Consider the following 24,602-nt stretch of genomic DNA (forward strand, 5'->3'; position numbering starts at 1 on the left):
AAATTGATATGCTCGGTCGTAGAAATGGTCGCCAGTTGGCACCGAACAGCCCCTTCCTTGTATTCTGAGGCTACAACAGTACAAATGCTACGCACAGAAGAAGAACATAATTCACTCGTATTTAAAATCGCCTGCGTCAGACATGTTTCGTGGAGCGGTGTTGTGTTTAATTCCTGTACGCGCGCTCTCTACATGTCCTACATGCCCGTAAAACTGTAGCATACTATTAGAATGCAAAGATGCATTCATGTTAATGTGTTAGGCTTGAATCGCGGAATGTCACTAAGACTCAGATTTTGCCGCGGTCTAGAAAGTTTTGGAACAACTGCTTTAAGGTTATTGAACTGCTATAAAATTTCACATCATATTAAGCTTAAGAACCGAACACACGGTATCGCGAGTTTCGTTGCTGTCCTCAGAAACAGAAAATGGGAAATTGAAACAAAACATAGAACGTAAGAGAGAAAATGGGAAATTGAAAAAAAAACGCAGAACGCAAGTTGGAGCAGCGTATCATAAGGTGGCCAGTTCTAACGTGCCTATTCTCTTTGATAAATTTTTAGCTTATTATCCAAGCCTTCACGCATATGCATTAAAACACACATGTCGATTTTGAGACCCTTTGACCACCTGGAGTATCGGAGACATTTGTGTCATACGATAAAAACGATTTCCACCAGAAAGCATTCATCACTCGCCGAAAATACGTTGTATTTTAGATAGGAGTGCCGGATGGTTCTTACAAAGTCTTGGGTATCAAATCACTAGACGTTCCTGACAAAGTCCCATACTGTTTAATGAAACCCTTGATGGCCTAAACCGGCAGCCTATTCGTTCCACATATGAACGAAATATTGTTACAGGGGCACTGCACTCTAAAAATGGCGTGGTCTCAAATTGAAGGGCAAACCAAAAATAGTTCTGGCTGCAGCCATTTTCGTCAGAACGTCACCGTAATTTATTGAAATTTCCACAGGACCTTCGCGCTCCAGCTGTTGCGTCTGCGCGTCATCGTTTCTTAACCCGTTGAAAAAATTTGTGGCGCCATATCTTCAACGTCGCTTGGCAATCACTTAGAGAACGAACTTTAGATAATTGCCAGCCGATATTATGAAGGAATTATGTCTTACACGACGGGGCTGTTTAGTTATGGTAGGTATAGACGTACGGTACCGGCGCTCAACGTACGATGTTAAGTCAGGAGGATTTGTGCCTGAAGCTTGTCATGATTCTATAATATTTGCCAGTTAACTGATATTAAGATGCCATTGCAGTTTTATGCTGATGCAAAGCTATTCATACAGCTGTAATTTTCAAGCTGTGATCTTACAGCATTTTACTGACTGCACAGTGCACAAACTTTAGAGTAGTGGTCTTGCGGAAGAGACGGACACGGGATATTTTACATCATTTACACCCATGGCGCAGCAACTATCTTGATACGGTCCATTTACTTGTTGAAAACAAATTGACTGCAGCCAAAAACAAATCGTTTTAACAATTTGAGACCTCATCATTTTTAGAGTGCAGTGCCCTTTAAGTATCTTTATTTTCTTTTTGTACAACGATGTTGGTTGGTTTGTGCGGATGAAATTGTTTTTGCAAAAAAGTGCGAACGGTGCTCAAAAAGGTTGAAAATCATTGGTACATAGTAATGCAATAGATGTGTAGTTATATGTGTATTATTGGCGATTTCGGTATCAATCAACGAATTCTTTTGATTCGGCGAATGATTGCATATTAGAGCGTTATGTAAGCTATGTGGACAGACCAATTACATTAGAAATCTGAAGACGTCGAACTATTGACCCGATTAATTTTAATTTTAGCAGTTTTGATATCCCTGACACAGCGATTCATTACATCATACCCTGGATTTACTTCCACCGATTCGACATATGCGCAGTGCACGTCGCTATTGCTTTATGTCACATTCGTTACGAAGCGCTTATTTAATGGATAGAATCTGATCTGGAACAGATCGACCGTGCTATGCTGGCAACTAAAATTTGTCAAAAAATGAATGTAATCGCAAGCAAATGCGAAGGGAAACACCTGAGTTCATCGACTGTGACCAGCAAATTGACTCACTATTCCTAGGATGATCCTTTGAACTCAATACCGTTGTGGTCACTTGCTGCGCTTCAGTAATTATGATGTGATCTCAAATTAGAGTAGCAATCGCGACAGAAATTCTTAGCAATCAATTCGATCGTGAAGTCACCATATTTGAACCGCAGGTAAAACGTTTTTTTTAGGTATCTCCTTCCACTTCAACTGTATTGCATCGTAGACTCTCTTGCGTCATCGTTTCGAGTTCGTTTGTGACATTTCCGGCGTAAAGGTACAGTTCTCCATTTTTGCTCTCGAACAAGCAGTCAGGTATTTCTATTACTATAATGGACGGAATTTAAAGTGGCATCCATGTTGATATTATTCGGCTGGAGTTTTAAAACACTAATTAGACCTTTGGTTTATGTAATGACATATTCCATGGCTATTACACTGTAAAACTGCATCGGTCACATGTTACGGACCAGGAGTGAGACTATTCATCCGCAGCAGTATCGCCTCCTGAACTTATCAATATCGAACGCTTCGACCACATGCGGTGGTCATTTTACGACAAGGTTTATTCACGGGTGATCTTTCACGAAGTGCCCTTCACAGGGTAGTATATAGGCCGGAATGCTCGAGGGGAAATGTCTGGCGCTGATATGCGGGGAATAATATTTCGGTACCGGTAGGCAGTGATGAGCGGACTGTAATATTTTTCGGTCCAAGTCCAGTCCTGAAAATTTTCAATTCAGTCCTAGTCCATCCTGATCCAAAATATTTTCAAAATTTACTGTCCAAGTCCAGTCCTAAAAATTTTCAATTCAGTCCTACTTCATCCTGATCCAAAAATATTTGCCAGATTTTCAGTACAACTCCATCCTGATCCAAAAACATTTCAAAATCGAAAGTACAATTCTAAAACTGAAAAAACAGAAGGACATGTCTGGTCGGTTATAAACACTGCACACCAAATTCGTTTCAATTCCAGCCTGTAGAAGCGAAGTTATTACAACATAAGAATTTTCAATAAACTAAAAAGCATACACATTTTTATTGTGGCTGCCCGTCCCTATAAAGTTTTGTAAGAAATTGGTCCTTTAGGCTGCAGAGAGAAGATTGTACCACCACGACTTTGTAGAATTCGAGCTCTTCTACTAATATAGGAAGTCTTCTACTAATATAGGAAGTCTACAACAGCGAAAGTGGCACGAATATAGCTCACGAACTAGGCAAACTTTTCCCATGGATGAGCAAACCTAGTAGTATCTCGACTCGACCTAAATCCATTTCTCCGAGAAAGAGAAACATATGTATAGTAGCCCAGATGGATTGTTAACATTATACAAACAGGTTGTTGCACTTGCGCCACTTGCACTTGGCACCTTGGCAGCAGATAAAGTGATCTGGACCTAATATTTCGATGTGCACCTATATATGCCAACATAAATTCCATATTTCTGCAATTCTATCAAATAATTCCTTGGGTCCTCGTGTAAACAGCACTTGATAAGATCTACGGTAATGTGCTGTTTACAAATTTACATTGATTGCTCTGGTTGAAGAAATTCGAAAGTGCCAATGCGCCATACGGGCATCCCTAAAAGACGGACCAGCGGAAACAGCAGTGCTACCCAGGATGAAAAAGTGCCAAAATTCCGTAATTTGGCTTCTAAATGCGTCAATTGGCAACGCTGGCAATAATTCTCCTCTCCGCCGCCCCTCACTTCTGGTTACGAAACCAGCGTGCCCGAGTCCGGATTCTGAAATGCTCAAAATCCAAGTCCAACCTTTTTTAAGAAAATCACAATCCGGTCCGATCAGGATCCGACATTTTTTTTCAAAATCACAATCCGGTCCGATCCGGCACCAATGAAAATAACCCATAATCCTGATCCTGTCCAATCCAAGTCCAATCCAATGCTCACCTCTGCCGGTAGGTTTCACATCCTGAACTATAGCACCCCACCAGTGTCCAACAGCTCGAAGCCATACCAATACCATTATATCACAATAGCGAATACAATTAGACTAATTTATTTGAATTTTGCGTATTATTATATTTTTTGTATCCTTATATTTCATTGTTTGCGAGGAAAGATATCAATATCAAGAAAATTATAGTAACTCTAATTCCCGCATATGCAAAAGGAAATTGAGTTAACAAGATGGGATCAAAGTAAAATCCGTTCGTAAAAAAGACGTGAAGATGGCAGATGTAGGCTGAATAAAATGTTAAATCGCTTTCCGAATAATAAAACGGGCAGATGCATGGTATTCTACAAAACAACGTAGTAATGAGTTTGGTAAGCCGAACCATTTAGAGCAGGGTTTTTAAACCTGTTTGTAACGTGGACGTCTGAATTCAGGGAGTGGCTATGTGATCCCTATTGCGACCCAGTCCGAGATAATTCGTCTTAAATTTCTTCCATACTTCGTTTCAGCCTGTTTACTAGTTGGAGTGCAATTATTGGCGTTCGAATCGTCTATGTGGTTATTGTGACCTGGTGACAGAAGTGGTCAAAGTAGTCAAGAAAGCTACTCAAGTAGAAGTAGAGGTAGCGACGAGAAAATCTACTCAAGTACGAGTAGAAGTGCTTGTCTTCAAAAATTTAAGGAACGCAATTATTAATCTTAACATGTTAGGCCAGTGGTTCTCAACCGGGGGCCCGCGAAGCATTTTCAGGATGTCAGCTATACATCCAAATTTGCAAAATGGTTTATATCCTAATTTGTATTTTTTAATTAGAGAAATCACCAGGCAGTTTCGCTTTCTAACTACTAACACTTCAGGACTCAAATAAACAGAATGACCGTCAGAAATGAAATATTCTATTGTGCAAACTCATTTTATTTGCTAAATTGCGAATGGCCTACTGATATACAAACATCTTGCTTTTAAGAGATATTTTGTTGATGTTTTGAAAGAAAAATTGTTAACAAAAATCCATTTTCTCCTGTCATATATACATAACCACTCTTCCAGAATACCTTTAAGGAGAACTGCTATATGGAAATATGCATTAAAAATATGTTTCGCAGTTTTGGTGTCATATATGTTGCGTTGCGATCATAGCCAAAGGTGTCGTCGGAAGCGTTTTTATTACATTCGCCACGATATATCTTTCTGGGAATGGATTTCAATATCAAATCGACGACGTGGATTTTGAAGACACGTTCGCGTATTGCAGGAAATGCAACTACAGAACTCGCTTTGAAATAATAAAGGTTTTACCAATTTCTACATCAGTAGTAGGACGTTATTTTCAAGAAAAAAAAACATTTTGACTGTCTATCACTAACCTAAAGGTAATATTTTCACAAAACAGATGACGGCTGCACGATTATTGAGTGAAATTTTAACTAAATCTAGTGGAGGTCTGTGACGGTCTAAAGCAGTGGTTCCCAACGTGGGCGATATCGCCCCCCAGGGGGCGATTTGGCGGTCTAGGGGGGCGAAAATAACGAAGGGGGCGATAGGGGGGCGAAAACGGACGAAGGGGGCGATAGGGGACGAAAACAACGAAGGGGGCGATGGCGCGTTAAAACGGCTATATTGGAGTCGGGACCGTAACTACCGCACCCCAAACTCCCCAATTGGGGGTGGGGGGCCCGAAATCGAAGGAAGCCCAAAATTATTTCGTGAATTAACATGAATGATAGAGTGATATTTTAGAAATTCATGCGACTTTTTCAAAAAATTTTTGCGCTGGGCGCGAGTTAATATTTTCATGTATCTTGATGTTGGGTTCCCCGTCACCCAACAAAAATACGCATGATTTATGGAAATGGGAGACTTCGGCGTCGGCCATTGCTGCGCCACGACGCACCAAGACATATGAAGTTAGAGGCTATGTAACATGCGACTCCGAGAAGTGTGCCAGAGAGAGACCTTGGCCGAAAAGGAGTGCACTTGTGCTGACCGAAAACTTCAATTTATATAGGCCTACACCCTACATATATGTTTAATTGTCCGTAGGCGCCTCAATGGCTGGCGTCGAATGTTCCTGTCCTGGCGACCTTAACCTTACAGGACAAATGCCATCCCGCAAGGGTAAAATTATTTGCCAGTAAAGAAATACCAATAGGAAATCATGTGCGTCTTTTAGTTTGGTACGTTTTGACGATTTCACGAAATAGCATCATGTAAAGAAGTTAATATAACAACGATTCCGCGCGAAGATGTCTAATAATTATTTAGGGGTCCTACCTTTTCCAACATACCACATCGACCATATTGACCGATTCAAACATGAATTATATAAATTTGTCGCGCTTCGCGCGTTTAGGCGAAATATGGTGACTCACCAAACAGTACATGAAATAGGGTATAGCTGATATGTAGCGACAAAAAGCCCACTGGCTGAGGGGGGTCTTGGGTTTGGTTTATCACCCTATGGGCCACAGACCAACGTTTTTTTCAGGGGGGGCTGACGAAGTGCTGTTCTTCGGTTCCCAATATTTGGGGGGCGATGATCGGTGTGGAGCTTCAAAAGGGGGCGATGAGTCGAAAAAGGTTGGGAACCACTGGTCTAAAGGAAGACAAAGACAAAATGGTTGAGAACCACTGTGTTGGGCCTTCGTTTTTAATCACGTGGTTGTGTGTTGTTAACTAGTCAAAGATACTGCTGTTTCCCAAATGTAGCAGACTACACTAAAAGAAAGACACACACACAATTTTCATTTCTTCACGGAGCGCAATATGTGTCTGTGGGTGCCGGAGGGGCAATTGTGCTGTGGAGTTAGGATTGGGAGAACAAGGCTTTCAGTCGCGCGCATTCAGCGTGGTTATGGACAATTGACACATACATAGCAAGATTGCCCCGAGATCTTTGTCTAGTAGCACACTTCCTGTTGGCGTCGGGGTGGCCAAAGCTGCATATGTCTTGGTGTATAGTGGCGCGATACTGGCCGGCATCCAATAGCCAATTTCTATAAATACAATAAACTAAAAAAAACTACGTCAGGTCCCACATATTATAGCCAGGTCCCGAAATGGACCCGGATGTGTGTCCAACCAATCACTACTCAAGAGATTCTGTGTCCTAAACATAAAAGATATGTGAAAACTAGAAATTGCCGAATTCGTGTATCAGTTCCACTGCGGCCACTGTGCCGAAAACTTCAATACCTTCTGTACCTCGGTATCAAAAGTGCATGAGTACGACACACGCGCGTCCACGTCGTCCAACTACCATATGGTAGACAGAAAAGATCATCGCTCTATTAAATATGCCGGACCTGATTTGTGGAACAGTATCTCGCCGGCTATCTGACAGTCATCGAGCATGTCCACATTCAAGTCGAAATACTAACCATTTATACTGAATCAATACGAGTTAGCCCTCTAGTTTACCGGACCACGACCTGACATATCGATCTCGCCTTCCGACACATGCCTCCTTTTTTGTCGCCTGTTCTTTTATATTATCTTCTTTTACTCTTCATTCAGTGCGCAGGCCTCCTTTTTTACATCGCATAGGCCAAGATGGGTGTATGATTTCAAAGACTACTCCAAGTCGTTTTGACATCCACCTATCTTTCATTGTATCGAAGTCTTGTGGCGCAAATTGTGGTGCAATTTCTAGCAATCAATTGAATTGAATTGAATTTTACTGAGGGGAAGGGTATACATATAAAAAATCCTTCGACTTTGAATAGCAAATTGCGAAGAAAATTTTTCAGTTTAATCACCTGTCTAAACTACCTTATAATTAATGTTAAACTATGAAATAGTTTTGGCTCCTTAGAGCTCGCTGTCAATTGGAGGTCTAGGTGCGGCAGTTGCGGCCCTAGCTGGAATGCAAACCGTGGCACGTGAGAAATCGTCAGCTATGAGGATGGGCAAGGATATATTGTGACGTAACAAGCAATTGACGTCGCAATAAAATTTGTCCTCTCTTGAGACCTTCTCAACGTTACCGTTTTATTGTATTCCAATATGTTTTAAACCCGTGGTTCTTAACCTTTTTTCCTCCAGCGCCCCCTTTCAAAAATTATCGTGCTCCAGCGCCCCCCAGCCTCATATTGTAAGGAATGTAATAAAGACAATAAGTAAAAGGGAGTGCCGTAACAGCAAATCGTCAAACCCCCTAAAAACGATTGCCTTGCGCACCCATAGCGTGATAAACCAAACTTCTGAGGGCTTCGCTCCCAAGAACCCCGTAGCGTGATTTCGATGGTCAGCAAAGTTTGTGTGGCCTGGTTGCCCTAGGTACCAAACTTTTCTATAATGCATGAATGAATAGGTGGTAAATACATATATAAGATAAACCAAACTTCCGGGGGGCTTCGTCCCCAGACCCCCCTTCGGCTATTTGCTATTTGCTGACACAAGTCATCTACATTGGGTGTCCATTAGGGTTGTCCATAATTTGGAAAATTTCAAGATTTATGCGTATCCATGTCTCATTTTATAGATTATAGATTAAAAACGTCAATGAACCTGCAATAAGCTCCCAGGAAAGTCGTTAACATTTGTCTAAATGCGTTTGAAATTAGCTGCCGTGGAGTGGGCGTGTCAGCGATCATAGAACGGCAAGCAGACTAGTAATCACGAAATCACTGCGCTTGATTGGCTAATCTGCTATGCTTCAATGATCACGACGGTGTCGGCTAACGGCGGTGATCCTGTGAGCGCATTGTAGGTTGGTCCGCAGATAATGATTTAAGATTAATTCAGAACATGTTGAGTGACGAAATACATGATGAACAAAGAACAGCTGCTTCACAAAAACCTTAAATACATGACTTGATGGCTTATTGTGAAGGCAACCGTTGTAGCCTGTATGCCTTGTTCTTATCGAGGGAAAGCACAAAAACAAGAGAAGAAATATTGCAAAGGCGCTTAGGCAAGTGGCGAACGAACATCTAGTTTCAGAGGGGATGTTCCATGATTGAATACAAATATAAAACTTGACATTGACACTACTGTGTCTGATCTTATCTTGTCGTGCTAGCATATATAACTGAAGTCCGAAAAGCTGTACGGGCTGGATGAATCAGCCATTTATTATTGGCACTTGTCACATTCTTGCAGCATATTGAATCATACCCGCGAGTGCTGTCTAAGTCCTCAATGATGCCCCGGAAAAAGGTCTAAAGGCAAGCATAGTCTATGCTGGTATGACCAGCAAAAAGACTGTTCGCTTGCATTGTTTAGCATGTCCATAATGAATCTTGATCATTACCGGCTGCATCACGACTAATGCTTGAATCAAACCAGACATGGTACATAAAAAAGAATGTATTGAAGCGGTGCGGTAGTTACATTTCTTTAGAGTCCCAATGTAAGCTACCTGGTCGGCCCACATATCTTCTGAGCATACATGATTGTATCCAGAATCCATGTCACATGGTGTGCTGCACCAGTTTGGCGATAACTAATATACTTTACCTGCACTGCACCCAGAAAAGCAGGACCACTTGGCGCAATCTCAATCATATCAGATAGGTATTTTTGGGATCTGTAAGTTCACAAGCATTCGCTGTTTCACCTCTGTCATGCCTGCAAGAGGGTATTGTTGTTCAGAACGTATCGTTATCTAGTTTCAGCACTCAAAATTCAATGACCAAGTGTCTGATTTTATTATTTATTCATCAACGTACAATGCGCTTACAGAATCACCATTGCCGTTAGCGTACTTCTTGAACTAGTAGAAGCACATAATCAGCAAGCCGCCGTGGCCGTGATCATTGAAGCATAGCTGATTAACCAATCAAGAGACGTGATTTCGTGATTATTAGTCTTCTCGCTGTTCTATGGTCGCTAACACGCCCACTCTATGGCAGCTTTTTTCAAACGCATTTAGACAAATGTTAACGACTTTCCTGTAAGCTTATTGCTGGTTCATTGACGTTTTTTATCAATAATCTACAGAATGAGACATGGATACGCATCTGTTTTGAGATTTTCATAATTTTGGACAACCCTAGTGTCCATTCACTGAGCTAGACGCGCTAGGCGCGAAAAAATTCAATAATTATTGATTGAATTTGTCACTATGATCGGTAATTGCATGTATATTGATATCAATTCTTATCCTCCCTCTGCTCACGTAAACAGATTTACCGGTAGAGCTGAGTGATGTGTGATTAAAAAGGTAGGACCCCTCAATAATAATTATACCATCTTCGGGCGTATACCCGTTGGCAGGAACGAAACCGCACTTCGTCAAGCCCCCCCCCCCCCCCCCGAAAAAACATGGGTCTTGGGCTCCCATAGGGTGATAAACCGACCGACCCCCATCACGTTGTTCGGTTTTGCCACGATATCAGCTGTACTGTTTAGCGAGCCAGTGCGAAGCGCGGAAACTTTCGATAATCATTGATAAAATCGGTTATAAGATCGGGAATTGCATATATATTGCTATAAATTTCTTGTCCTCTCTGCTCACGTTACCAGATTTACCGGTAGAGCTGAGTGAGGTGCCATATTCCCTCTAAGCTGCGCACGTGCGCGGTGCTGACACGGTCTCTGCGCACAGAAAATCTACGTTGCGCACAACAAATCCGAAGTTATGACCTTTTTTTAGTCGTTACGCACTGTTGTCCAACGGTTTGCACAGTGAGTTGTTGAGTGTGCGCAGACTCATCCAAACGTACGCATAGAGCGAACATTGTGAGGTGTCTTGGAAACTGCACTGTAAAAAATAAAAACCTCGATTTACCGCGAAATGTTTGGAAGCACGGTAGCCAGACATTTCGTGGTAATCTAACATTACCGTTAGTCAATGCAAATTCAACTTACACTCGTCCGGTAATCTCACTTTACACGCCAGACTGTAATGTTACAGTCCCCTCCGGTATATCCAATCTACATGTTCTCCTGAACATTTGAGACCGAGACCGCCTACCTACCTACCTACCTACCTACCTACCTAAATCAGGATTACATACCAGCTTGTAAATTCACGTACATCCATACCTATTGCAAAGCAACCCGATGCTAAAATATCGCAAAAATTTCTTCACACTCCCAAAACGACATTGGAACAAACTGTATATTCATTCTTGATATCACGATGAAGTGGTAATCGATGGAAAAGTATTGCTGCTGGAGGTCTAATTCTTCTTTAGGAGACATGCAGTAACACGAGTGGTCGCAAGAAAAGGTGAATTAATTCCACCACCGGCCAAACTTCGAATTGTTTCTTTTTCTCTTCCTCATTCCTTCTGTGTAACTAGTATCTTGCAGTTCCACTAAAAAGAATTCATGAGTAAGTCGCTATATAAAGCAAAGTTCCTAACCTAGACATGACATTATAAAGACTACTAAGACAAATAGGCTAACAAAAATATACGGTAACATGTTTTGAAGTACCGGTACTGGTACATTGTGTGATGAAGACTCCGCCTTGAACATGATATAGCAGAGATTCATGACTTACTTTATCTAATGTATTGAAGCAAAAGGTTCCTCATTTGAGGTGGCATGTGTGCCAAACAAATCCAGCAGTGGATGAAAACATCTCTATACTATGGCCCGAAAATGACATAAACAAGCCAACAGTTTCAACTCCTCCGCGACGGAGTATGTGGTGTCACAGGTCCCTATATAAGTCGACTAATATCCCAAAATAGAACAGAGAATGCGGAGAATGAAATATTTCAATCAAGAAATCAAAGTGTTGTGCACATTGCACAGTCGCAGATATTCACGGTAACAAATACTATGTTATGTAGTAGTGTACCTTTTACGATGCGTATCCCATTCAGCGTTCCTAGGAATCTTCCACGATCGTGTCCACTTTCTTCAAACACCTGCACAACAAGCTTCGCTCCACCCTTTGCTCAAATCTCAATAATGGCCAGACAACGATACGACTATAGAATGTAAACGTTTACATTCTATAATACGACACTCGAACGATTTCGAAATAAGTCGTATTCATCCGCTGACATGCCACCAATAATATTTGCTGGCCACGTTATAATGTTTGACTTAGGTTATTTCTCTTTAATACAGAAACATTTATCATTACATATAGTTCCTTTCTTTTCCATCTAATTTCGTATAAATTGATATTTATCCCAAGTGTTGTTCACTACTTACTGTACTTACTAAACGAGACGCTGCTTGTGATGTCACAGTTGTGCGTTGGCTGTTTACTTCGAATCTCAGAAAACCAGTAACGCGTAACGGTAACCTATTGTAACTTATTACCACTGAGCTATATAAACACTGGAGTGCGCTACTCGCGATATTTACGTTGTCACTAGAAACAGTTGCATTGTGGGGGATAGGCTGGACGATTTAGTGCAGGAGCTTATGGAAAAACGTCCAGTTCTAAAATATATTTGATTCGTATTGGGTTTGTAGTATTTTATACGAATGGAGCTTTGAATGAATAATCATCGTAACATTCAGGATTTGTTTCAGCCCAATATCTCGTGTTTATGTCTGTGTTATCGGTGTATTTCGACATGTCGAAGATATAAGTGGTTTCGACTGTTCGTGGTAAAATAAGGTTGTCTATGTGTCATCGTATGTATTTTTTTGTGGTTATATTCCTGATGTAGATTGCTTTACTCGTTGTATCCAGCATATTTTACGTGTACAGAAATAACCAAGCTGTCAAAAGATGTATAATGCCAGTTCAGTTATCTTTCAGATATATGTATCTATAGGAAGTAAAAGCATCTACGATTGTCAGCTTGAAGTTATTATCGGAGCGTGCCTCGGAATTACCTATCCTGGATTCAAAATCTTCATACTTCCATGGAGCTGATGTGAATGCTATAACTGCCAGCTGTGAATATTGCTGATGGAGAAAATTCAGCATCATGGGACATATCAAAAGGCACTGCTGAAATCAACTGAATGCCATTGTGGTTATTCTACGTATTTATTGGTTCAGCGTATTTAAATCAATCCAAAAAAGAGAAAGTAAAGATATGTCTGCTATGTGTGGCGATGGGGAGTTCATTGAATGAGAGAAACAAGAAATGCATGGGTCCTTATTCAGATGTAGCTAGAATTGCCCAATTCACAGTGAAATTGGGGCTATGTTGGTTGTAACAGCAATCTGTGCACTTTGGGAGTTCATAATAAATATTAATTTTATCGAATCAAAACGGCACAAGATACAATCTAAACGGCGTACATGTATTTTATCATAATTACACCTATAGCTACCCATATACGTGTGTACATGAAGCTTGGCTCGTTTTGCACTTTCATGAAACCAGAAATTAGTTTGGATTCAAAACTAACTGGAGATGTGAACTGTACTGCATCGTCACACGAAATACCGCGCTGTACTGTCTCGTACCAAAATGCTGAACTCTCGTTTTCAGAAACACCAGCTTCGGTTATGAGAAACGAATTTTTCTATTAAAATAACAACATAAAAAATAAAAACAGAAATAAATTAATTGTTATCGACTTTACGTCGCCTTCGGCGTAATTAACGGTGATCTGAAAGTCAAATGTGGGATAAGTTAGGGCTTAATATCTGCGAACGAGGTATAATAAACGAACCGATTCTGATCTTAGTTCCAATTTAATGGAATTTCTTCTCTTCTTACGCGGCACAGGCACAGTCACATTGAAGGCCACCCCACTACGGGTCCTACGACGACGACGTCGTTTTGGGGCACTGTTCAAGATAAATGAACTAACATATGAGAAATTGTTCACTTGAAGACACATTGATCGACATTTCATCCATCATTATGGAGCATATTACAGGATTTGCTGATGCCTCTACTTTTCCTCTGATGGCAGAAAAGGCAATACTATTAAAGCCAGGCTCAGCGGGAAGTTTTCCATACCAGCGTCTTATCACACTTGGATGGGGAAGAGCAAGTTGAAAATTCTGACGCACAAAATTGTATGCCTTAGTGGAATAATACTGAAGCGTCATTGCAAATGATTGCAGTTCCTTGGAGTATTTGACTCCTCTTCCACCAGCTTGTAGCTTCATACGTTGCAAGAGCTCACTTGGTAGACCACTGAATTTTTGTGACATTACCTCCACACACGAATCGCTTATCAAATTGTTCTACTTAAGAGATGCAATGACCTCATCCAGAGATTTCACTTTTTTTTGCAGACGGTATGTTCTCATTCTGGCTGCAACCAACCTCTTTTTAATTTCTGCGACCCTACGGCGTTGCTGTTGAACGACTTTTCGAGGAGACGTGTGCGCACAGTAGCTGTGGTCGTGAAGAACTACTTCAGGTTCAGCGGTTTGTGCTTCATAATGCCGTTTCTTATCTGGAACTGCAGAAGGTCTCACTCGTCGGTTGTTTGAAGCCTGAAATTTGTGAATTTTATGTTAACTAGGGCTAAAATAAAGGTAAGTAATTGAAACTCAAACTTCATAAATATATAGTCACTGTCTAGCGTCTACCGTACCTTTGGCCTCATATATTTTGGAAAATTCAGAAATCTTGTCGGCACCGCATTCGTCCTTAAACGAATTCTCCCGCCAACACGGTAAATATCACTTTCTGAAAAATGATCAGAACAGATGACCGACGATCTTGCTGGCTCCCAGTCTTTTCTTCTAATACATTCTATCCATCTTTCTTTCAGGGAATCATTGGTAGGAAAGCTGCGTTGTAGAGAACATTGTATCAGTTCACAAGTAATTCTATGATACGAAGCACACCAAATTGACCATTCTTTGTTATGAACGATGATAAAAGTAGCAGGAACATATGTGAAATTATCTTGTTTGATTTAGATATATCTGTTACTTTCTACCCCAGAAGGATAAACTATTAGGTAACCTTTTAAATCCAAAGCCAAAGGTAAACCTAAAAAAAACATCTTACGAGACAAATCGAACGTCTCGCACGCACAAAGCTATAATGAACTCGACCACGGAATTAGCAATTTGAACTTTAGTGTGAGCATCTGGCACCAGAAATATAGAGTTATTACTCAACTATGCTGGACAAAACCGTGTGGCCCTCAATTATACCTTTCCTTCTAGTCCTACCTCCAACCTTCACGACAATTTTAAGCAGGGATTGAGTACTAAGCTAGTTATTGGCTGAACTGCCCATACAGAATACAAACAGTGACCTGGCTGGTCATGCTATTACAGGTATACTGATGAACTGACATGGTGCTGAGACTGCTGATATAGTCTGCTCTGATCATACCAACATCATTATACTTGTGACAAAATGTTCTGGTATAATGACACTTTAACATGGCCTATTCATTAATGCTGTGGCTTATCTGGACATTGATTAACTGTGATGGTCAGGAAATATTAAAAATAGAAACTGATTCTTCAAAGATAGTCTTGCTGCCCTGCATATTCTGCCATTCACTCACCGGTGAAATGTTCTTGGATGCCGACGCTTGACCAAAGACTCTTCATTGCTACTACCATCGCAATTACTTCTCATATATGACTCCGTGGATGTCTTTTTCTGCCTTTTACTGCACCCATAGGCGCAACAAACGCTACCACCAAAACGAGATGTCTTCGACATGTCGAAATACACAGATAACACAGATATAAACACGAGATATTGGGCTGAAACAAATCCTGAATGTTACGATGATTATTCATTCAAAGCTCCATTCGTATAAAATAATACAAACCCAATACGAATCAAATATATTTTAAAACTGGACGTTTTTCCATAAGCGCCTGTACTAAGTCGTCCAGCCTATCCCCCACAATGCAACTGTAACATGGTGACAACGCAAATTTGCTTAGCCGGAGATGGCAGTAGTTCGGGGCTTGCTTATTACAGGTCGCCATGTCCGCCATTAGCAAATGGTCAACTGAGCATGCGGTGCTGATATTTCTAGTTTCCCGAACAATATTATACATCCTAAACTGATTTTCTAACTTATCAGCCCTATCCGTAACAACGAATGTAACCAGCGAGAACGACCGTATAGCCGTATAGCCCTCTAATGGCTATGGCGTAACCACATTAGCTGCGATTGTCAGTTGTTTCTTGTACCGTACTATGTACTATACTGAAATTGGTACTAGGGCCAACAATTTCCGTACGACAGACCCCAGTTTCGCGAACGAGGTTGAATCAAGTCAAATCACCACGAGAATGATATATCAGTAACATTCATTTCCACGTATGTATTGGCTGCAGCGATTATGAAGCTAATCAATCTTCCCAATAGCCTGGTAAACTGCAGTTACGAGTAACTGTCAGTAATTCTGCGAAGAAATTCTGGTAACTTGACTTCACAGCAAAACTAAGGTAATATTACATATCAAAATGTAAAATTATAAGCTACGCACAGTTATTGGCTGCAACCGGTAGTTCGTTGTAAAATTTACAGAGATTTCCCAGTAAATCTACCAGATTTTTTACAGTGTGCTAGAGGTCGACCGATTACAATGGTCAACACATATTTTAGGCAGACAAGGTGAGAGTGGTTCTGGGCATTCTGAAGGGCCCTGATTCCGAATATGACCCTAATTTTTTTCAAATTGGCTCTTGTCGTAGATATAACCCATTGGGCTATTTTCTTCAAAATCTCCCATTTTCGCGGTAATGACTAGATATAAAATCGGCTCAGTCGTACTATAAAGTTTAGAAATTCAATCTACTCGAAATTTTTACACATAAAAGACTCTTTTAAATCAAAATATAGCTACAGCAGTATATTTAGGAGGAATAGATTTATCATAGTTACAGACATTCACGGATATCATGTACATAAATAAACTCCAGTAACGTATATAAGTATTTACATGGATACTCAAATAACGCGGCATTAATTCAATCAGTTTTACGTCGACCACTTATTGCAAAATTGAAATAATCAGTTCGATTATAATATTATTATTATATTTTAAATAAAAATTGTTTATGTATGATTTTCACCTGTAAGCTATTTAGTGCAGTTTCTCGAAAGTTTCCGGCAATGGTCTGACATAACATGTTCAATTGTTCATCTCATCTGCCCTGATATCTTTCTTTTGTTGTTCTGATGTCTTGTTGGAACCTCTCCCCTTGCTAATCAACAAGGTGATCAGGAAATATATCAAGATGACTGAACAGGAAGTGAACGTTTATGCTCATGTTTATGTTCAAGTTTTCGATATGCAGATACGTATTTTCGGACCAACTGTTTGTTGTTGGGTGCTTTGTGATCATCTAAAAAGTTTTACTAATTACATATTAGGAGAAATTACATGCAGTGAACTCCTTCCTGATGTGAAATCGGAATCTTTCATCGGTATTCAAACATACCATATACCAGATTTAAGCCTCTCGTTTCTCGTGTTACTATAGGTAGGCTATACCCACTTATTTGACTCAGCGGAAAATTGTCCTTTTACCAGTAAACAGAAATGCGACGCATATGAGTATTGTAGTTGGGACTTTCAAAGAAAAATTTTATATTTTATACTCCTCTTTAATATTGATAGAATGAACAATTGATACAGGTGAATATGTATTTCCGTTGTGCAAAAGTACAATTTCTAGGCTTGAAAAACTGCTTTCTTGACAAACAAATATTTTGCATCATGTCATGTTAATATTGATAGAGTGACTGAGAATTGCATGCGGGTTCTTCATAGTCAATTAGCTATTTATGCGTAGAAGAAAACTACGATATTTTTTTATTCTTCCTACCAAGTGAAATATTTCATGGTAAATAGAGTAAATTTGGACTTTATCGTGGGTATAGATATCTTCCGACAAAGAGCCGATCTGAAAAAAACTGATGTGATATTCGTTATCAGCAACCTCAAAAACATCAGAAACGGCTTTCAGATGTTCTTCCTAATTTTTTTTCTTCATTTTGTTGACCAGTGTTATCGACCTGGCCGATTATCGAGACCGATATTTGCAACTTTCGCGATCATCGATATCGGCCTATGAAGGCCGATATTTTTTATGAAAGATGAACGCTTGCAGGACAAGTTTAACTGGTGATCGTGCAGAGAAATTGTGCTTCCAGCATTATACAATCTACTTGTACTGGACTGATCTACAATTCTGTATCACGTCTTACTTTGTGGGTTAGCCTAAATTTCTATGAATGTGCACAATTCTGCGAAAATATTTTTCAATTTCCGCTTGCTCGTTTGTTGTACAGCTTTCTGTGGCATGCACAAGTGCCATCTTGCATGATATATAATATTTTGTTTGGAAATGATTCTCTGCTCCTTGCATATCAGTAGTCGATTATCGGTGTCGGTATCGGTATCGACCTGACAAAAAAAAATCAATATCGGTCGAACTCTGGTTACGACATTAGATCCAGCTACGGCAAATCCAACGTTTTGCCAATATATACAAGCAATGTACCGAGACTAATTATATATCCGGAGTGGGCAAATTGCGACTCGGTTTTAATGATTGCATACATGCGTTTTGTCATTTTGCTGGAGAGGTTCAACCTAAATATATATTGATGCATTCAATCAAGCATTAACAATATGTGTATTGTTTTTGGGTTGCTTCTTTCCGTATAGTTTATGTAACACTTGAAAAATTTAGGGGGAGGTGGCACTACAGATTTAGTTCGCCTACGCTACATTTGAACTCTCTAATCGAGTGCACATGAAGGTTTCACCCACAACAATGGTGCATAATTAATCACTGTAGCTCAGGTTACGATAGGTTCCGGACTGACGATGGTGGATACAGCACATCCATTTATATTGTAAGTAGAGGCTGGCAATAACTGCAGAGTTTGGCCAAGAAAATATCGTTGAGAAATAATTGCACGAACAGAACGCGTGAACAGAAAAACGAAACGCTTCAAGCATAATTGGAGGGAGAGTTTGAATTCAGTGATAATGGAGGTAAGCCACTACGCCTTATCTCTCAAGCTTCGCTTAATAATTACAAAGCTATAATAATTTGAAACGGCATTACGAAACAACCAAATACTAAAACATTGGTTCGGGTTACCTAGCGAAGAGAGATTTACCGAGGAATATGATTAACGAGCTGAAATATTCCTTATGTGCTCTACAGAATATATTGACATCAGCAAGGGCGCAGACACAACTACTTAAGCTATAGTTTCATGGTATCCTAGAGTATTGCCCAGTACAAACATCCATATTAACATAGCGAATACTGCAAGAATAATATATCTGAGGGGGTTGCACTGTTAAATTCTATAATAACACAAAAGTACAGAGGGTAATAGGATCGGGCTGATTTCTTTATTCAGTACAACATACTGCATAGAATCATATTATTTCGCAATGAAATTTGTGATATCAGAGCTTCGTCCAGTTTTGACAATCCAGCACTTGAATGAGAAGCTCCGCACTGAAGTGACGTCTTATCGATCTGATTACAAACAACTTGGAGCCCAAATGGAGACGCCGCAGTATTCTCACCCTCCAGGCATGGGGTGATTACTTCAGGAATGTTATCGATAGCGATTACGATACCTTTTTGATCACGCGGTTACGATCACAGCAAAATCTCGAAGTACTCGATTATGATTACGATTACTTGTTAAAAGTAATCACAATTACTCACGATTACATGTATTTTGCTTCTGGGAACTTATCGTTTAAATCCAGAGGTCTCAAACACGCGGCCCGCGAGACCATTTTGTGAGGCCCGCGACGGCATTTTGGATTTAGAAGTATTCGACAATATTTAACTAACAATTTCTTTTCTAATTTGAGAATTCTTAAAAGTCGCTTCAAACTACTCCAGAAGCCTGGAACTTCTCGTCAAACTTCACTATTACATCACTTCCAAAAGTTACCACGCAGTGGAAGATCAACAATTACGTGACGTTACTTGTTCATGATGGTAAAACATGACCCGTTGATGATTCGTGACTGAAAATTTTGATTTGGACTTGGGCGCGACGCTTCTGTAGAATTACGCATACTCGTACTCGTCGCGTCAAACGTTACAATCAGAGAAGGAATTTTGTGACTCAGAATGCCGTGACTTGGTACAACCACGAACGCAACAAACTATCAAACTGGTATGAGGTACAGTGAAATATCAAAAGTTCGTAGCTTGCGCTGCGCAGCTTATTTAGATATCTAAGGTGCTCGGTATGGCAACCACCATTGGCATTATGCTGCCCCTCTGATGTATAGTTGGTTATTATTGCCAATTAAATGTGGCGAACTAAGTAGGGTAGTCGTAGCCTAACTAATCTATGCTTCACAGCTGTAACACCAATGAGTTCTTCGGCGATTGCACATTTCTACTGCTACGGCACAGCATTCATTATGTTCAAGGTGTTATTGATCAGTTCCATTTCGAAGGTAAATTTAACGCTGATTAAATTTGACTTTGGTAATGACATGATCAATACAGCCTAGTTATCAGGAGTAGGGCTGGGCACAATGATTCGAGTACTCGAATCTGAATCGAGTATCAATTTTAATGATTCGAGTCGAGTAGTAAAATACGATTTTTTCGAGTACTGAAATTATATGCTCATCGCAACTAAAAGGTAATTTGCTAACGTGAATTATAGTTTTGGTACTATTGTCCACTGAGGAAGCCTTGAAACCTTGATTGACCGTGTCGCGGCATCAGAGACATGGTAAAAAGCTACGAACGTTACTGGAAACACATTTCCGAAGTCATGATCAGCCAGCAACATTGTCAAGAAGTGCTATGAAATCGATAGAGTCAAAAAATTACCCAAGTACCTTTAATGTATCGGATAACAAGCATTATGTTCTTTGTAGGGGCATGAAAGGTACATCTTTGAACTTTGACATAGTACATTCTGATGTGACGTCACAATGAGTGATACTCGAATACTCGACTCGACTCAAAGCATAATACGTGATTCAGAATCGGATCACGAAGGCACTCGATATTGCCCAGCCCTAATCAGGAGTAGGCCTATGCCCGAAACCCGGGTGGACTGCTCCAATGCTCTGATATCATATCAATCTTTGTAAAATTCTCAAATTCTATCAGTGGTTGTGGCACGCGAAATGTCCACTAGCTGCAAAATTATAACGCGACAGCTTTTACGATGTCCTGATGCGTCTGTACTGTCGCACGGTGTCTACAACTATTTATTCTGACAAACTATGCCAAGTACAGGAACAATTTTATTCAAATATTTAAAAATGCGATTTTTGTCGTGGCAGGCGTGTATTCACAATAGTAAATCACATTTTCATGCGTGTCGAATGTGAGTCTGCAAATCCCGTCAAACAACGCCTACTTGGAAATACATTGAATTAACCTATTATTGGTGCTGCGGCCCGCGACGTCATCAAAAGTAGGAAATTGGCCCGCGAGAGAATTTGAGTTTGAGACCTCTGTTAAAAACAGTGGTTCTTAACCTTGCCTCCACACTGTAAAAAATCTGGTAGATTTACTGGAAAATCTCCGTAAATTTTGCAACGAATTACCGGTAGCTGCCAATAACTGTGCGTAGCTTGTAATTTTACATTTTGATATGTAATATTACCTCAATTTAGCTCTAAAGTCAAGTTTCCAGAATTTCTTCGCAAAATTACTGACAGTTACTCGTTTCTGAAGTTTACCAGGCTATTGGCAAAATTGATTAGCTTGAAAATCTCTGCAGCCAATGTATACGTGGAACTGAATGTTACTGATATCATTTTCGTGCTGATGTGACCTGATTCAACCTCGTTCGCGAGATTGAGGTCTGTCATACGGAAATTGTTGGCCGTAGTACCAATTTCAGCACAGTACATAGTAGGGTAAAAGAAACAACTGACAATCGTAGATATAGCCACTATATTATATTATAAGGCTGTGGCTATCGGCCGGTCTCGCTGGTTACATTCGTTGTCACGGATAGGACTGATGAGTTGGAATATCAGTTTAGGATGTATAATATTGTTCGGGAAACTAGAAATATCAGCGCCGCATGCTAAGTTGACCAGTTGTTAATGGCGAACAAGGCGACCTGTAATAGCTTACATTAGGTTACCGTTACGCGTTACTGATTTTTCTGAGATTCGTAGTAAACAATCAACGCACCACTGTGACATCACAAGCAGCGTCTGGTTACGTAAGTACGATAAGTAGTGACATCACATGGACTAAATATCAATTTATACGCAATTAGATGGGAAAGAAAAGGACTAGATGTAATGATAAATGTTTCTGTAAAAAAAACGACCTAAATCAAACATTATAACGCAGTGACCAGTAAATATTATTGGTGGCATGTCAGCGGATGAATACCACTTATTTTGAAATCGTTAGAGTGGCGTATCGTCGTCTGGCCATTATAGAGATTTGAGCAAAGGGTGGAGCGAAGCTTGTGCTTGAAGAAAGTGGACACGATCGTTGAAGATTCCTAGGAATGCTGATTGGGATACGCATCGTAAAAGGTACAGTACTACATAGTATTCGTTACCTTGAATATCTACCACTGTGCACACCACCGGGATGACTTTGATTTCATGATTGAAATATTTCATTCGCCGCATTCTCTGTTCTATTTTGGGATGTTAGTCGACCTATATACTGACCTGTGACACCACATACTCTGCCGCGGAGTAGTTGAAACTTTTGGTATGTTTATGTCATTTTGGGCCATAGCATAGGCATGTTTCCATCCACTGCTAGATTTGTTTGGTACACATGCCACCTCAAATGAGGAACCTTTCGCTTCAATACATAAGATCAGTGGTTCTCAACCTGGGGAACGCGAGAAATTGACAAAGTCTGTATGAATTCTGACTAAACATGTGTTTCACTATAGAAATTAAACATGGAACGGCAACGACCGATTTTGCAGCTTCGTTCCGCTTCGCAGGGGCTGGAGTGGGGAATTGTTTTGCGTAAGCGACTGTAGGATTTCTGGCAATCCAAAAGCTATCTTCCCGAGCGCAGAAATTATTGCATCTGGTCTTGATCGAAAGCTACTGTTGCACTGATTCCGAAAATATAAATTTAAATAATGATCAGGCACTGATCCACCTAGAATCTGTCCTCCAAGTCTGAAATATCGGCATTGTTCAGAACAATCGGGTGACCGCAACTCAATGACCATAACAATGACCCGTTGGGACTCTCCGATTGTTCGAACAATGCCGATATTTCGATTTGGAGGACGGATTCTAGGTGGATCAGTGCCAGATCATTATTTTACTTTATATTTTCGGAATCGGCGCAGCAGTGGCTTTCAATCAAGACCATATTCAATAATTTCTGTGGTCGGGAAGATAGCTTTTGGATTGCCGGAAATCCTACAGTCGCTTACGCAAAACCACTCTCCACTCCAGCCTCGGCGAAGCGGAACGAAGCTGCAAAATCGGTCGTTGCCGTTCCATGTTTAATTTCTATAGTTTCACAACCATTTTCAGAAGACGATTGTTGAAGATGAAACTTATTTCGTATTCAAGAAAGCTCGCCAAATTCAAACTCCAGCAGTCGCGCTCAACTTCATTTAAGCAAATTTGTGATATTCTTTGAAGATTTAGAGGAATTCCCACGTGTAAGTCATTCATTACTTCATAGCTTTGGCAGTAGCCTAAAGCTTGTTGCGCTGGATAGCTGTTGTTAATAGCTGGCGAACTGCACTGCGTAAGACAGACTTCGATGCAATATAGGTTGCTCGGTTTCGCCCTCAAATAAGCTACCCTATATCAACACAATTTAGTTCAATTCAATTCCAAAACTGATCAAATTGGGCATGGCAGTACAGAACGACGCCTTGTTCTCTGTAGACACTACCAGCATTAGGGTTAGTCTCAGTGCAACCTACCTTGAAACAAATTGATGTCCTGTCCAATGTTTTTTTGCTATTTTTAAACAAGTTTGGGGAAATTTGTCAAAAATGTTAAAGACTGGAATACGGATTCAATGGCGTAGGACATAAGATCAGGGATGGGCAACCTGCTGCCAGAGATGGGAATTTGTGCGGCCGCCAACATCTAATTCAATTAGTATGTGTTAGCATCCGTCGACATGCAAATTGAAATTACTAATTCACTCCCAATTTTTTTAGAGATTTTAATTATTCTTGAATTTTTTTTCGCGCTCCACGCAATTCAACATAACTTAATTTTTCGATTTTAATATAGTAGCGCCCTTCTAAATCTGACCAGGAATCAGAATCGTGTGCTCCTCACGAAAGAATTTTTTTATGGTACATTTGGGCGATTTCAATATATTTCCACTACCGATACGCTGGACATTGGACAATCCTGATCGGGGGTCAAGAAATAACAGCATGCAATAAAGTGCATGGTGAAGTAGGTCATGAATCTCTGCTATATCGTGTAAAAGGCGGAGCCGTCACGACACAATCTATCAGTACCGGTACTTCAAAAATTGTTATATTTTTGTTACCCTCTTTGTCTTAGTAGTCTTTATAATGTCATGTCTAGGTTAGGAACTTTGCTTATTATAGCGACTCACGCATGAATTCTTTTTAGTGGAGCTGCAAGATACTAGCTACACAGAAGGAATGAGGACGAGAAAGAGAAACAATTGGAAGTTTGGCCGATGGTGGGAGACCACTCGTGTTACTGCATGTCTCCTAAAGAAGAATTAGACCTCCAGCCGCAATACTTTTCCATCGATAATCTTCTCATCGTGAATCATGAATGAATATACAGTTTGTTCCAATCTCGTTTTGGGGCTGTGAAGAAGCTTTT

General features: G+C 40.3%; 3 long non-coding RNA genes across 4 annotated transcripts; 1 reads left to right on the plus strand and 2 right to left on the minus strand.

Moving 5' to 3' along the window:
• Positions 1-11,039: 11,039 nt before the first annotated feature.
• On the minus strand, positions 11,040-12,216 carry LOC145442976 (uncharacterized). Its single transcript, XR_013916230.1, has 2 exons — positions 11,748-12,216; positions 11,040-11,256 (listed from the first exon to the last, which is right to left on the minus strand). It is a non-coding gene; the product is annotated as an uncharacterized LOC145442976 (long non-coding RNA).
• A 1,152-nt stretch (positions 12,217-13,368) lies between these two features.
• LOC145443285 (uncharacterized) lies at positions 13,369-15,419 on the minus strand. 2 transcript variants are annotated; one of them, XR_013916371.1, is made up of 4 exons: positions 15,350-15,419; positions 14,417-14,615; positions 13,538-14,315; positions 13,369-13,474 (listed from the first exon to the last, which is right to left on the minus strand). It is a non-coding gene; the product is annotated as an uncharacterized LOC145443285 (long non-coding RNA). The 2 variants fall into 2 exon arrangements; XR_013916370.1 differs by lacking the exon at positions 15,350-15,419 and having other exon boundaries at positions 14,417-15,023.
• A 6,611-nt stretch (positions 15,420-22,030) lies between these two features.
• On the plus strand, positions 22,031-24,571 carry LOC145442971 (uncharacterized). Its single transcript, XR_013916225.1, has 3 exons — positions 22,031-22,328; positions 23,307-23,437; positions 24,381-24,571. It is a non-coding gene; the product is annotated as an uncharacterized LOC145442971 (long non-coding RNA).
• The last annotated feature ends 31 nt before the right edge of the window (positions 24,572-24,602 follow it).

The sequence above is a fragment of the Botryllus schlosseri genome, chromosome 7 (assembly GCF_051294905.1).
Source record: "Botryllus schlosseri isolate E-star chromosome 7, Bs_hap1, whole genome shotgun sequence".
Taxonomy (NCBI): Eukaryota; Metazoa; Chordata; class Ascidiacea; order Stolidobranchia; family Styelidae; genus Botryllus; species Botryllus schlosseri.